At 38.3% G+C, this 12,975-nt stretch overlaps 1 pseudogene; it reads left to right on the plus strand.

Annotated features, from left to right (window-relative positions):
* The window catches only part of LOC121274136, a 75,969-nt pseudogene that overhangs the window by 44,488 nt on the left and 18,506 nt on the right, over positions 1 to 12,975 (plus strand).

Below are 12,975 nucleotides of genomic sequence, written 5' to 3' on the forward strand. Positions count from 1 at the left end.
TCTCTCTGTCTTTTTCTCTCTGTCTTTTTCTCTCTGTCTTTTTCTCTCTGTCTTTTTCTCTCTGTCTTTTTCTCTCTGTCTTTTTCTCTCTGTCTTTTTCTCTCTGTCTTTTTCTCTCTGTCTTTTTCTCTCTGTCTTTTTCTCTCTGTCTTTTTCTCTCTGTCTTTTTCTCTCTGTCTTTTTCTCTCTGTCTTTTTCTCTCTGTCTTTTTCTCTCTGTCTTTTTCTCTCTGTCTTTTTCTCTCTGTCTTTTTCTCTCTGTCTTTTTCTCTCTGTCTTTTTCTCTCTGTCTTTTTCTCTCTGTCTTTTTCTCTCTGTCTTTTTCTCTCTGTCTTTTTCTCTCTGTCTTTTTCTCTCTGTCTTTTTCTCTCTGTCTTTTTCTCTCTGTCTTTTTCTCTCTGTCTTTTTCTCTCTGTCTTTTTCTCTCTGTCTTTTTCTCTCTGTCTTTTTCTCTCTGTCTTTTTCTCTCTGTCTTTTTCTCTCTGTCTTTTTCTCTCTGTCTTTTTCTCTCTGTCTTTTTCTCTCTGTCTTTTTCTCTCTGTCTTTTTCTCTCTGTCTTTTTCTCTCTGTCTTTTTCTCTCTGTCTTTTTCTCTCTGTCTTTTTCTCTCTGTCTTTTTCTCTCTGTCTTTTTCTCTCTGTCTTTTTCTCTCTGTCTTTTTCTCTCTGTCTTTTTCTCTCTGTCTTTTTCTCTCTGTCTTTTTCTCTCTGTCTTTTTCTCTCTGTCTTTTTCTCTCTGTCTTTTTCTCTCTGTCTTTTTCTCTCTGTCTTTTTCTCTCTGTCTTTTTCTCTCTGTCTTTTTCTCTCTGTCTTTTTCTCTCTGTCTTTTTCTCTCTGTCTTTTTCTCTCTGTCTTTTTCTCTCTGTCTTTTTCTCTCTGTCTTTTTCTCTCTGTCTTTTTCTCTCTGTCTTTTTCTCTCTGTCTTTTTCTCTCTGTCTTTTTCTCTCTGTCTTTTTCTCTCTGTCTTTTTCTCTCTGTCTTTTTCTCTCTGTCTTTTTCTCTCTGTCTTTTTCTCTCTGTCTTTTTCTCTCTGTCTTTTTCTCTCTGTCTTTTTCTCTCTGTCTTTTTCTCTCTGTCTTTTTCTCTCTGTCTTTTTCTCTCTGTCTTTTTCTCTCTGTCTTTTTCTCTCTGTCTTTTTCTCTCTGTCTTTTTCTCTCTGTCTTTTTCTCTCTGTCTTTTTCTCTCTGTCTTTTTCTCTCTGTCTTTTTCTCTCTGTCTTTTTCTCTCTGTCTTTTTCTCTCTGTCTTTTTCTCTCTGTCTTTTTCTCTCTGTCTTTTTCTCTCTGTCTTTTTCTCTCTGTCTTTTTCTCTCTGTCTTTTTCTCTCTGTCTTTTTCTCTCTGTCTTTTTCTCTCTGTCTTTTTCTCTCTGTCTTTTTCTCTCTGTCTTTTTCTCTCTGTCTTTTTCTCTCTGTCTTTTTCTCTCTGTCTTTTTCTCTCTGTCTTTTTCTCTCTGTCTTTTTCTCTCTGTCTTTTTCTCTCTGTCTTTTTCTCTCTGTCTTTTTCTCTCTGTCTTTTTCTCTCTGTCTTTTTCTCTCTGTCTTTTTCTCTCTGTCTTTTTCTCTCTGTCTTTTTCTCTCTGTCTTTTTCTCTCTGTCTTTTTCTCTCTGTCTTTTTCTCTCTGTCTTTTTCTCTCTGTCTTTTTCTCTCTGTCTTTTTCTCTCTGTCTTTTTCTCTCTGTCTTTTTCTCTCTGTCTTTTTCTCTCTGTCTTTTTCTCTCTGTCTTTTTCTCTCTGTCTTTTTCTCTCTGTCTTTTTCTCTCTGTCTTTTTCTCTCTGTCTTTTTCTCTCTGTCTTTTTCTCTCTGTCTTTTTCTCTCTGTCTTTTTCTCTCTGTCTTTTTCTCTCTGTCTTTTTCTCTCTGTCTTTTTCTCTCTGTCTTTTTCTCTCTGTCTTTTTCTCTCTGTCTTTTTCTCTCTGTCTTTTTCTCTCTGTCTTTTTCTCTCTGTCTTTTTCTCTCTGTCTTTTTCTCTCTGTCTTTTTCTCTCTGTCTTTTTCTCTCTGTCTTTTTCTCTCTGTCTTTTTCTCTCTGTCTTTTTCTCTCTGTCTTTTTCTCTCTGTCTTTTTCTCTCTGTCTTTTTCTCTCTGTCTTTTTCTCTCTGTCTTTTTCTCTCTGTCTTTTTCTCTCTGTCTTTTTCTCTCTGTCTTTTTCTCTCTGTCTTTTTCTCTCTGTCTTTTTCTCTCTGTCTTTTTCTCTCTGTCTTTTTCTCTCTGTCTTTTTCTCTCTGTCTTTTTCTCTCTGTCTTTTTCTCTCTGTCTTTTTCTCTCTGTCTTTTTCTCTCTGTCTTTTTCTCTCTGTCTTTTTCTCTCTGTCTTTTTCTCTCTGTCTTTTTCTCTCTGTCTTTTTCTCTCTGTCTTTTTCTCTCTGTCTTTTTCTCTCTGTCTTTTTCTCTCTGTCTTTTTCTCTCTGTCTTTTTCTCTCTGTCTTTTTCTCTCTGTCTTTTTCTCTCTGTCTTTTTCTCTCTGTCTTTTTCTCTCTGTCTTTTTCTCTCTGTCTTTTTCTCTCTGTCTTTTTCTCTCTGTCTTTTTCTCTCTGTCTTTTTCTCTCTGTCTTTTTCTCTCTGTCTTTTTCTCTCTGTCTTTTTCTCTCTGTCTTTTTCTCTCTGTCTTTTTCTCTCTGTCTTTTTCTCTCTGTCTTTTTCTCTCTGTCTTTTTCTCTCTGTCTTTTTCTCTCTGTCTTTTTCTCTCTGTCTTTTTCTCTCTGTCTTTTTCTCTCTGTCTTTTTCTCTCTGTCTTTTTCTCTCTGTCTTTTTCTCTCTGTCTTTTTCTCTCTGTCTTTTTCTCTCTGTCTTTTTCTCTCTGTCTTTTTCTCTCTGTCTTTTTCTCTCTGTCTTTTTCTCTCTGTCTTTTTCTCTCTGTCTTTTTCTCTCTGTCTTTTTCTCTCTGTCTTTTTCTCTCTGTCTTTTTCTCTCTGTCTTTTTCTCTCTGTCTTTTTCTCTCTGTCTTTTTCTCTCTGTCTTTTTCTCTCTGTCTTTTTCTCTCTGTCTTTTTCTCTCTGTCTTTTTCTCTCTGTCTTTTTCTCTCTGTCTTTTTCTCTCTGTCTTTTTCTCTCTGTCTTTTTCTCTCTGTCTTTTTCTCTCTGTCTTTTTCTCTCTGTCTTTTTCTCTCTGTCTTTTTCTCTCTGTCTTTTTCTCTCTGTCTTTTTCTCTCTGTCTTTTTCTCTCTGTCTTTTTCTCTCTGTCTTTTTCTCTCTGTCTTTTTCTCTCTGTCTTTTTCTCTCTGTCTTTTTCTCTCTGTCTTTTTCTCTCTGTCTTTTTCTCTCTGTCTTTTTCTCTCTGTCTTTTTCTCTCTGTCTTTTTCTCTCTGTCTTTTTCTCTCTGTCTTTTTCTCTCTGTCTTTTTCTCTCTGTCTTTTTCTCTCTGTCTTTTTCTCTCTGTCTTTTTCTCTCTGTCTTTTTCTCTCTGTCTTTTTCTCTCTGTCTTTTTCTCTCTGTCTTTTTCTCTCTGTCTTTTTCTCTCTGTCTTTTTCTCTCTGTCTTTTTCTCTCTGTCTTTTTCTCTCTGTCTTTTTCTCTCTGTCTTTTTCTCTCTGTCTTTTTCTCTCTGTCTTTTTCTCTCTGTCTTTTTCTCTCTGTCTTTTTCTCTCTGTCTTTTTCTCTCTGTCTTTTTCTCTCTGTCTTTTTCTCTCTGTCTTTTTCTCTCTGTCTTTTTCTCTCTGTCTTTTTCTCTCTGTCTTTTTCTCTCTGTCTTTTTCTCTCTGTCTTTTTCTCTCTGTCTTTTTCTCTCTGTCTTTTTCTCTCTGTCTTTTTCTCTCTGTCTTTTTCTCTCTGTCTTTTTCTCTCTGTCTTTTTCTCTCTGTCTTTTTCTCTCTGTCTTTTTCTCTCTGTCTTTTTCTCTCTGTCTTTTTCTCTCTGTCTTTTTCTCTCTGTCTTTTTCTCTCTGTCTTTTTCTCTCTGTCTTTTTCTCTCTGTCTTTTTCTCTCTGTCTTTTTCTCTCTGTCTTTTTCTCTCTGTCTTTTTCTCTCTGTCTTTTTCTCTCTGTCTTTTTCTCTCTGTCTTTTTCTCTCTGTCTTTTTCTCTCTGTCTTTTTCTCTCTGTCTTTTTCTCTCTGTCTTTTTCTCTCTGTCTTTTTCTCTCTGTCTTTTTCTCTCTGTCTTTTTCTCTCTGTCTTTTTCTCTCTGTCTTTTTCTCTCTGTCTTTTTCTCTCTGTCTTTTTCTCTCTGTCTTTTTCTCTCTGTCTTTTTCTCTCTGTCTTTTTCTCTCTGTCTTTTTCTCTCTGTCTTTTTCTCTCTGTCTTTTTCTCTCTGTCTTTTTCTCTCTGTCTTTTTCTCTCTGTCTTTTTCTCTCTGTCTTTTTCTCTCTGTCTTTTTCTCTCTGTCTTTTTCTCTCTGTCTTTTTCTCTCTGTCTTTTTCTCTCTGTCTTTTTCTCTCTGTCTTTTTCTCTCTGTCTTTTTCTCTCTGTCTTTTTCTCTCTGTCTTTTTCTCTCTGTCTTTTTCTCTCTGTCTTTTTCTCTCTGTCTTTTTCTCTCTGTCTTTTCTCTCTGTCTTTTTCTCTCTGTCTTTTTCTCTCTGTCTTTTTCTCTCTGTCTTTTTCTCTCTGTCTTTTTCTCTCTGTCTTTTCTCTCTGTCTTTTTCTCTCTGTCTTTTTCTCTCTGTCTTTTTCTCTCTGTCTTTTTCTCTCTGTCTTTTTCTCTCTGTCTTTTTCTCTCTGTCTTTTTCTCTCTGTCTTTTTCTCTCTGTCTTTTTCTCTCTGTCTTTTTCTCTCTGTCTTTTTCTCTCTGTCTTTTTCTCTCTGTCTTTTTCTCTCTGTCTTTTTCTCTCTGTCTTTTTCTCTCTGTCTTTTTCTCTCTGTCTTTTTCTCTCTGTCTTTTTCTCTCTGTCTTTTTCTCTCTGTCTTTTTCTCTCTGTCTTTTTCTCTCTGTCTTTTCTCTCTGTCTTTTTCTCTCTGTCTTTTTCTCTCTGTCTTTTTCTCTCTGTCTTTTTCTCTCTGTCTTTTTCTCTCTGTCTTTTTCTCTCTGTCTTTTTCTCTCTGTCTTTTTCTCTCTGTCTTTTTCTCTCTGTCTTTTTCTCTCTGTCTTTTTCTCTCTGTCTTTTTCTCTCTGTCTTTTTCTCTCTGTCTTTTTCTCTCTGTCTTTTTCTCTCTGTCTTTTTCTCTCTGTCTTTTTCTCTCTGTCTTTTTCTCTCTGTCTTTTTCTCTCTGTCTTTTTCTCTCTGTCTTTTTCTCTCTGTCTTTTTCTCTCTGTCTTTTTCTCTCTGTCTTTTTCTCTCTGTCTTTTTCTCTCTGTCTTTTTCTCTCTGTCTTTTTCTCTCTGTCTTTTTCTCTCTGTCTTTTTCTCTCTGTCTTTTTCTCTCTGTCTTTTTCTCTCTGTCTTTTTCTCTCTGTCTTTTTCTCTCTGTCTTTTTCTCTCTGTCTTTTTCTCTCTGTCTTTTTCTCTCTGTCTTTTTCTCTCTGTCTTTTTCTCTCTGTCTTTTTCTCTCTGTCTTTTTCTCTCTGTCTTTTTCTCTCTGTCTTTTTCTCTCTGTCTTTTTCTCTCTGTCTTTTTCTCTCTGTCTTTTTCTCTCTGTCTTTTTCTCTCTGTCTTTTTCTCTCTGTCTTTTTCTCTCTGTCTTTTTCTCTCTGTCTTTTTCTCTCTGTCTTTTTCTCTCTGTCTTTTTCTCTCTGTCTTTTTCTCTCTGTCTTTTTCTCTCTGTCTTTTTCTCTCTGTCTTTTTCTCTCTGTCTTTTTCTCTCTGTCTTTTTCTCTCTGTCTTTTTCTCTCTGTCTTTTTCTCTCTGTCTTTTTCTCTCTGTCTTTTTCTCTCTGTCTTTTTCTCTCTGTCTTTTTCTCTCTGTCTTTTTCTCTCTGTCTTTTTCTCTCTGTCTTTTTCTCTCTGTCTTTTTCTCTCTGTCTTTTTCTCTCTGTCTTTTTCTCTCTGTCTTTTTCTCTCTGTCTTTTTCTCTCTGTCTTTTTCTCTCTGTCTTTTTCTCTCTGTCTTTTTCTCTCTGTCTTTTTCTCTCTGTCTTTTTCTCTCTGTCTTTTTCTCTCTGTCTTTTTCTCTCTGTCTTTTTCTCTCTGTCTTTTTCTCTCTGTCTTTTTCTCTCTGTCTTTTTCTCTCTGTCTTTTTCTCTCTGTCTTTTTCTCTCTGTCTTTTTCTCTCTGTCTTTTTCTCTCTGTCTTTTTCTCTCTGTCTTTTTCTCTCTGTCTTTTTCTCTCTGTCTTTTCTCTCTGTCTTTTTCTCTCTGTCTTTTTCTCTCTGTCTTTTTCTCTCTGTCTTTTTCTCTCTGTCTTTTTCTCTCTGTCTTTTTCTCTCTGTCTTTTTCTCTCTGTCTTTTTCTCTCTGTCTTTTTCTCTCTGTCTTTTTCTCTCTGTCTTTTTCTCTCTGTCTTTTTCTCTCTGTCTTTTTCTCTCTGTCTTTTTCTCTCTGTCTTTTTCTCTCTGTCTTTTTCTCTCTGTCTTTTTCTCTCTGTCTTTTTCTCTCTGTCTTTTTCTCTCTGTCTTTTTCTCTCTGTCTTTTTCTCTCTGTCTTTTTCTCTCTGTCTTTTTCTCTCTGTCTTTTTCTCTCTGTCTTTTTCTCTCTGTCTTTTTCTCTCTGTCTTTTTCTCTCTGTCTTTTTCTCTCTGTCTTTTTCTCTCTGTCTTTTTCTCTCTGTCTTTTTCTCTCTGTCTTTTTCTCTCTGTCTTTTTCTCTCTGTCTTTTTCTCTCTGTCTTTTTCTCTCTGTCTTTTTCTCTCTGTCTTTTTCTCTCTGTCTTTTTCTCTCTGTCTTTTTCTCTCTGTCTTTTTCTCTCTGTCTTTTTCTCTCTGTCTTTTTCTCTCTGTCTTTTTCTCTCTGTCTTTTTCTCTCTGTCTTTTTCTCTCTGTCTTTTTCTCTCTGTCTTTTTCTCTCTGTCTTTTTCTCTCTGTCTTTTTCTCTCTGTCTTTTTTCTCTCTGTCTTTTTCTCTCTGTCTTTTTCTCTCTGTCTTTTTCTCTCTGTCTTTTTCTCTCTGTCTTTTTCTCTCTGTCTTTTTCTCTCTGTCTTTTTCTCTCTGTCTTTTTCTCTCTGTCTTTTTCTCTCTGTCTTTTTCTCTCTGTCTTTTTCTCTCTGTCTTTTTCTCTCTGTCTTTTTCTCTCTGTCTTTTTCTCTCTGTCTTTTTCTCTCTGTCTTTTTCTCTCTGTCTTTTTCTCTCTGTCTTTTTCTCTCTGTCTTTTTCTCTCTGTCTTTTTCTCTCTGTCTTTTTCTCTCTGTCTTTTTCTCTCTGTCTTTTTCTCTCTGTCTTTTTCTCTCTGTCTTTTTCTCTCTGTCTTTTTCTCTCTGTCTTTTTCTCTCTGTCTTTTTCTCTCTGTCTTTTTCTCTCTGTCTTTTTCTCTCTGTCTTTTTCTCTCTGTCTTTTTCTCTCTGTCTTTTTCTCTCTGTCTTTTTCTCTCTGTCTTTTTCTCTCTGTCTTTTTCTCTCTGTCTTTTTCTCTCTGTCTTTTTCTCTCTGTCTTTTTCTCTCTGTCTTTTTCTCTCTGTCTTTTTCTCTCTGTCTTTTTCTCTCTGTCTTTTTCTCTCTGTCTTTTTCTCTCTGTCTTTTTCTCTCTGTCTTTTTCTCTCTGTCTTTTTCTCTCTGTCTTTTTCTCTCTGTCTTTTTCTCTCTGTCTTTTTCTCTCTGTCTTTTTCTCTCTGTCTTTTTCTCTCTGTCTTTTTCTCTCTGTCTTTTTCTCTCTGTCTTTTTCTCTCTGTCTTTTTCTCTCTGTCTTTTTCTCTCTGTCTTTTTCTCTCTGTCTTTTTCTCTCTGTCTTTTTCTCTCTGTCTTTTTCTCTCTGTCTTTTTCTCTCTGTCTTTTTCTCTCTGTCTTTTTCTCTCTGTCTTTTTCTCTCTGTCTTTTTCTCTCTGTCTTTTTCTCTCTGTCTTTTTCTCTCTGTCTTTTTCTCTCTGTCTTTTTCTCTCTGTCTTTTTCTCTCTGTCTTTTTCTCTCTGTCTTTTTCTCTCTGTCTTTTTCTCTCTGTCTTTTTCTCTCTGTCTTTTTCTCTCTGTCTTTTTCTCTCTGTCTTTTTCTCTCTGTCTTTTTCTCTCTGTCTTTTTCTCTCTGTCTTTTTCTCTCTGTCTTTTTCTCTCTGTCTTTTTCTCTCTGTCTTTTTCTCTCTGTCTTTTTCTCTCTGTCTTTTTCTCTCTGTCTTTTTCTCTCTGTCTTTTTCTCTCTGTCTTTTTCTCTCTGTCTTTTTCTCTCTGTCTTTTTCTCTCTGTCTTTTTCTCTCTGTCTTTTTCTCTCTGTCTTTTTCTCTCTGTCTTTTTCTCTCTGTCTTTTTCTCTCTGTCTTTTTCTCTCTGTCTTTTTCTCTCTGTCTTTTTCTCTCTGTCTTTTTCTCTCTGTCTTTTTCTCTCTGTCTTTTTCTCTCTGTCTTTTTCTCTCTGTCTTTTTCTCTCTGTCTTTTTCTCTCTGTCTTTTTCTCTCTGTCTTTTTCTCTCTGTCTTTTTCTCTCTGTCTTTTTCTCTCTGTCTTTTTCTCTCTGTCTTTTTCTCTCTGTCTTTTTCTCTCTGTCTTTTTCTCTCTGTCTTTTTCTCTCTGTCTTTTTCTCTCTGTCTTTTTCTCTCTGTCTTTTTCTCTCTGTCTTTTTCTCTCTGTCTTTTTCTCTCTGTCTTTTTCTCTCTGTCTTTTTCTCTCTGTCTTTTTCTCTCTGTCTTTTTCTCTCTGTCTTTTTCTCTCTGTCTTTTTCTCTCTGTCTTTTTCTCTCTGTCTTTTTCTCTCTGTCTTTTTCTCTCTGTCTTTTTCTCTCTGTCTTTTTCTCTCTGTCTTTTTCTCTCTGTCTTTTTCTCTCTGTCTTTTTCTCTCTGTCTTTTTCTCTCTGTCTTTTTCTCTCTGTCTTTTTCTCTCTGTCTTTTTCTCTCTGTCTTTTTCTCTCTGTCTTTTTCTCTCTGTCTTTTTCTCTCTGTCTTTTTCTCTCTGTCTTTTTCTCTCTGTCTTTTTCTCTCTGTCTTTTTCTCTCTGTCTTTTTCTCTCTGTCTTTTTCTCTCTGTCTTTTTCCCCCCCACCCCGGCCAAAACTCTGAGCGTTAGCCGGGCCATGTCACTTGAATATCTCATCCTGCAATGCACTGAGGCCACTCATACTCCCAGCCTGGGCAGCGAAGGGCTCTTAGACCCCTGAATGTTTCAAGCAACGGGCACCTGACTAAAAGTTCTTGGCACAGGTCCATGCCATCTCTGCACTTACCCTTGCTGACTGCAGAAGATCACCTAACCTTTTGCAGCACTGAAGCCATGTATGTCACACCAAGTTGTGCCTGGTGACCTCTTGGTTAGGTGGGGCGGCCTCTCTTGCTGTCCCTGGGTATCAAGATATGCCACCTGGTACTAACCACCTCAACCAACACTCCCAGGGACTCATCTGAGAAATAGAGGCAGAATGCCCAGCTGACTTGACCTCCTGCCTTCCATGACCACCAGGTGCTGAGGCCATGACTGCACACCAGGATGCTTCTTGGATAGCTTCAAAACTGCACCCTTAGCCTCCCCCACAAATCCTGGTAACCTTCAGGGAGCCACTTCCTCTGTTTTTGAACACCCCTCTGGGTCCCCATTGGACCTAATGCCTGACACATTCCCAGTCCCTTGCACGGAAAGACTAGCCAGCAGTCTCATTTCACACTGGGCGGGCCACCCAGCATAATATCACATTCACCGTACGATTTTGGCTGGGAGTGGGTTTTACATCCACTCTGGCCATGCCATCTTCGGGCACACCCCAAAGTTAAAATTCAGGCCCAGATTTTTATTCCATATATATTAGACCATAAGACTACCAATGCATCCACTATCTCTTATTAATTAATTGAATTTAAATTCCCCAATTGCTGTCCTGGGATTTGAACTTCTGTCTCGGGAGCACTAAACTGGGCCTCCACATTACTAGTCCAGTAACATTACCAATATGCTATTGTGCCCCTAATTTGGATATCTTTACAGTAATGCATCACAACGCTGGAGTTTCTCAATGATTCAGCTGGTAATAGCAACATATGATTGAGTCATAGAAAGTGAGATCCCAAGTTGCATCCTAGTCTTGGGGATGTAACTGTTGGCCTCAGTGGCCTAGAGTAGTGAGATCAACCAGGATTTGTGCTCCTGATTGCAATCCAGGGCCTTCTCTTGTGCTTTGTTTGTACATGTCCATGCCTGGCTGTCCTGGCATCTTTAATTGAATATCCTGACAGCAGTCACTGTCTTTGCATGCTCATAGCTGAATGGCCATTTGGGTTAAGTTCCAAAGGGTGGTTGTCAAGAGGTGAGCTTAGATCAAAGATCAGCCTTGATCTTACTGCATAACAGAACAGTCTCGAAGGGCTGAATGGCCTGCTCATTTCTAATGCAGTAGACAAGTATGGCATTGAGTGAGGAAATGGCAGCTCAGTTTGCTTCAGCTTTTACACAGGATGGTGATATTGAGATTTCAAAATTACCAGAGACAAATGTAGAATGATTGGAGGAGGTTATTATTCAGTGGTGGTGTTACTGTTTGTTCCTGGAATAGGGTGATGAAGAATCAGCTAGGGTCTGATAGAGAAAGGGACAAAACCCATATCAAACCCCTGCAGAACCTTTCACTTCATCCAGTATCTTCAGTTCTGCACTATTTGTGGAAATGGCTACTGCAAAGGTATTGCTCTTGAGTGGCAATTTTGAACTTCAAGACGGTATCTCATTTTTCTCCTTGCAGTGCTGAGAACTGCAATGAAACCTGAAACGTTAACTCGGTTTCTCTCTCCACATACGCTGCCAGACCTGCTGGGTACTTCCAACATTGTTTTTATACTATTCATGATTGCACCCATTCTTCTTTAAGAAGACAGCATGTTAACTCTTTCTCCTCCACAAACAGGCTGCAGATTTGCAGATTGAGCTTACCAAGCACTCCAAGGAGAAGCCTGACCGTGACAACCTAGTGTTTGGAAAGTCATTTTCAGATCATATGTTGACAGTAGAATGGAGTGCAAAAAAAGGCTGGGACAAGCCCCATATCAAACCTCTGCAGAACCTTTCACTTCACCCAGCGTCTTCAGTTCTGCACTATTCTATAGAGGTAAGCTGTCTCCTTACAGTGGCCATGAGATGGCAGATTTGAACTTTAGGACAGTATTGCATTTTTCCCTTGCAGTGCTCTGATATGAAAATGATTCAAAGTTTCTGATCTAACACACTGCCTTATTTTCCTATTTCATTTCTTGCATTAGTTTGCCATTCATTCCTTTTTTGAATTGTTTAGTTAATTTTCTCTTTCTAATGCCCTTTTCACAACCTGAGATATTTATGCTATGGTTGGCAGTTTTTCACTTCCTTATAGGTTTTGTTTTTAATAATTCATAAACTATTAGACCTGTTAACTGCTACTTTATGATAGCACTTGATGTTTTTCTGTTGGTCTCCCCTCCCCTTTGTTAGAGAGGCTTATTTCTCCAATTTGACAAAGTTTACATTTACAATGGAGATCTTTCCCCTTTCAGACACTTAGCTGCTAAGTATTCTCAGCCCTTTACACTACTAGTCACATGGTCTCAATGTAAAAGTGTGATGCTGTGCCTCTGCTTTCTTTGTGGTTGACTCCTACATTTGCCATTTTTAACTCTCGGTTTTGGTTTTCAATGACTTTCCTCTACTACTCCTTTAATTTCAGAATAAATGACAAGCTGCTAACTAGCCTGTATATACATACCTTCCCTCAGTTCCCAGCGAGCTCACAACTGCATGTACAAGTTATGAATCAATAATACACCTAACCAATCGGTACTGCATCCTGAATCCACTCCTACAATCCGTCACATGTAGCATTTCCAATTTCAGCCTGCAGCCTTAATGAAACACCTAGCAGAGTCCCAAAAGGAAGGGAAATCTGAGAAACCCACCTCTGGGTCACCTGTCCTCTCGGCCTCAGACCAGGAAAAGATGAAAGCTCATATGCAGGCAATGTAGCTGTCATCTTGGCTTTTACAGTCATGATGGTCGTGAATAATCCAGTCGGGAATTCAGGAGAAACTTCATTCAGAGTGGTGAGAATGTGGAACTTCTTACCACAAGGAGTAGTTGAGGTGAATAGTTTGATGCTTTTAAGGGGAAACTAAGATGAGGGAGAAAGAAAGGATATGCTAACGGGGTGAGATGAAGTAATTTGGAAGGAGGCTCATGTGGAGTATAAATGCCAACGCACCAGTTTGACTGACTGTATATTCTGAGTAGCTATGCAAATGAAGGAACAAGATGACAATATAAAGTGTTGTACTGTCCCATTTTTTGTATAGCTCGGTCCCTGCTTAATTCTGACTATAATTTAGAGCAAGAGACAGCAGAAAAATTACATAAGGACAGAGATTCAAGGGTTTCAGTAATATAGCCTTTGGCCTTTGATTTCTGCCTATATTTTTTTTATCAAACACAATTGTGCATCCCCCTTTTCCAATAACCAGACCTTAGTTTGAAGCTGAAGTAACTCGGAAACCTAGCAGATGGTGTAACTTCTCCAAAGCAACTGGTTTCAGTTCTGCTAAATTTTCATTTGATGATTATGGTCAAGGTGAATGCTTTGAGTTGTGGTTTTAATTTAAATTATTAAACGATTGAAATAGATGCGACTAGACATCGTGCACAAACACAAAAGGCTAGATTTTACGGAGCGCCATTGTCCTCGACTGCCTGGCTTAAAAAGTTGGTGGTGAGCACACCCACCGTAATGCTGGCTGCTCATTAGCAATTTAACACTGGGAGCAGTGTTCATTGCTACAAGGTGAGACTTCCATCCGTCTCAGGAGGAAGCCTCGCCTTAAAGAGCTGCCAGCCAATCAGATGGCCAGCAGCTCTGTAGTCCCAGCAGCGCCAGGCAGGAGCAGTGGCTGCTGCTGGGATTACAGGTGGTCCACATGAAGAGGAGCAAAACATGGATGCTGAAAATCTCAAGGTCATAGAGGTTTACAGCATAGACAAAGGCCCTTCAGCCCATCAAGCCTGTGCCAGTCAAACAAGTACCTAACTATTCTAATCCCATTTCCCAACACTAGGCCCATATCCTTGTGTGCCATGGCATAGCAAGTGTGTATCCAAATACTACTTAAATATTATGAGG

This window comes from Carcharodon carcharias (genome assembly GCF_017639515.1).
Source record: "Carcharodon carcharias isolate sCarCar2 chromosome 31 unlocalized genomic scaffold, sCarCar2.pri SUPER_31_unloc_1, whole genome shotgun sequence".
Lineage (NCBI taxonomy): Eukaryota > Metazoa > Chordata > Chondrichthyes > Lamniformes > Lamnidae > Carcharodon > Carcharodon carcharias.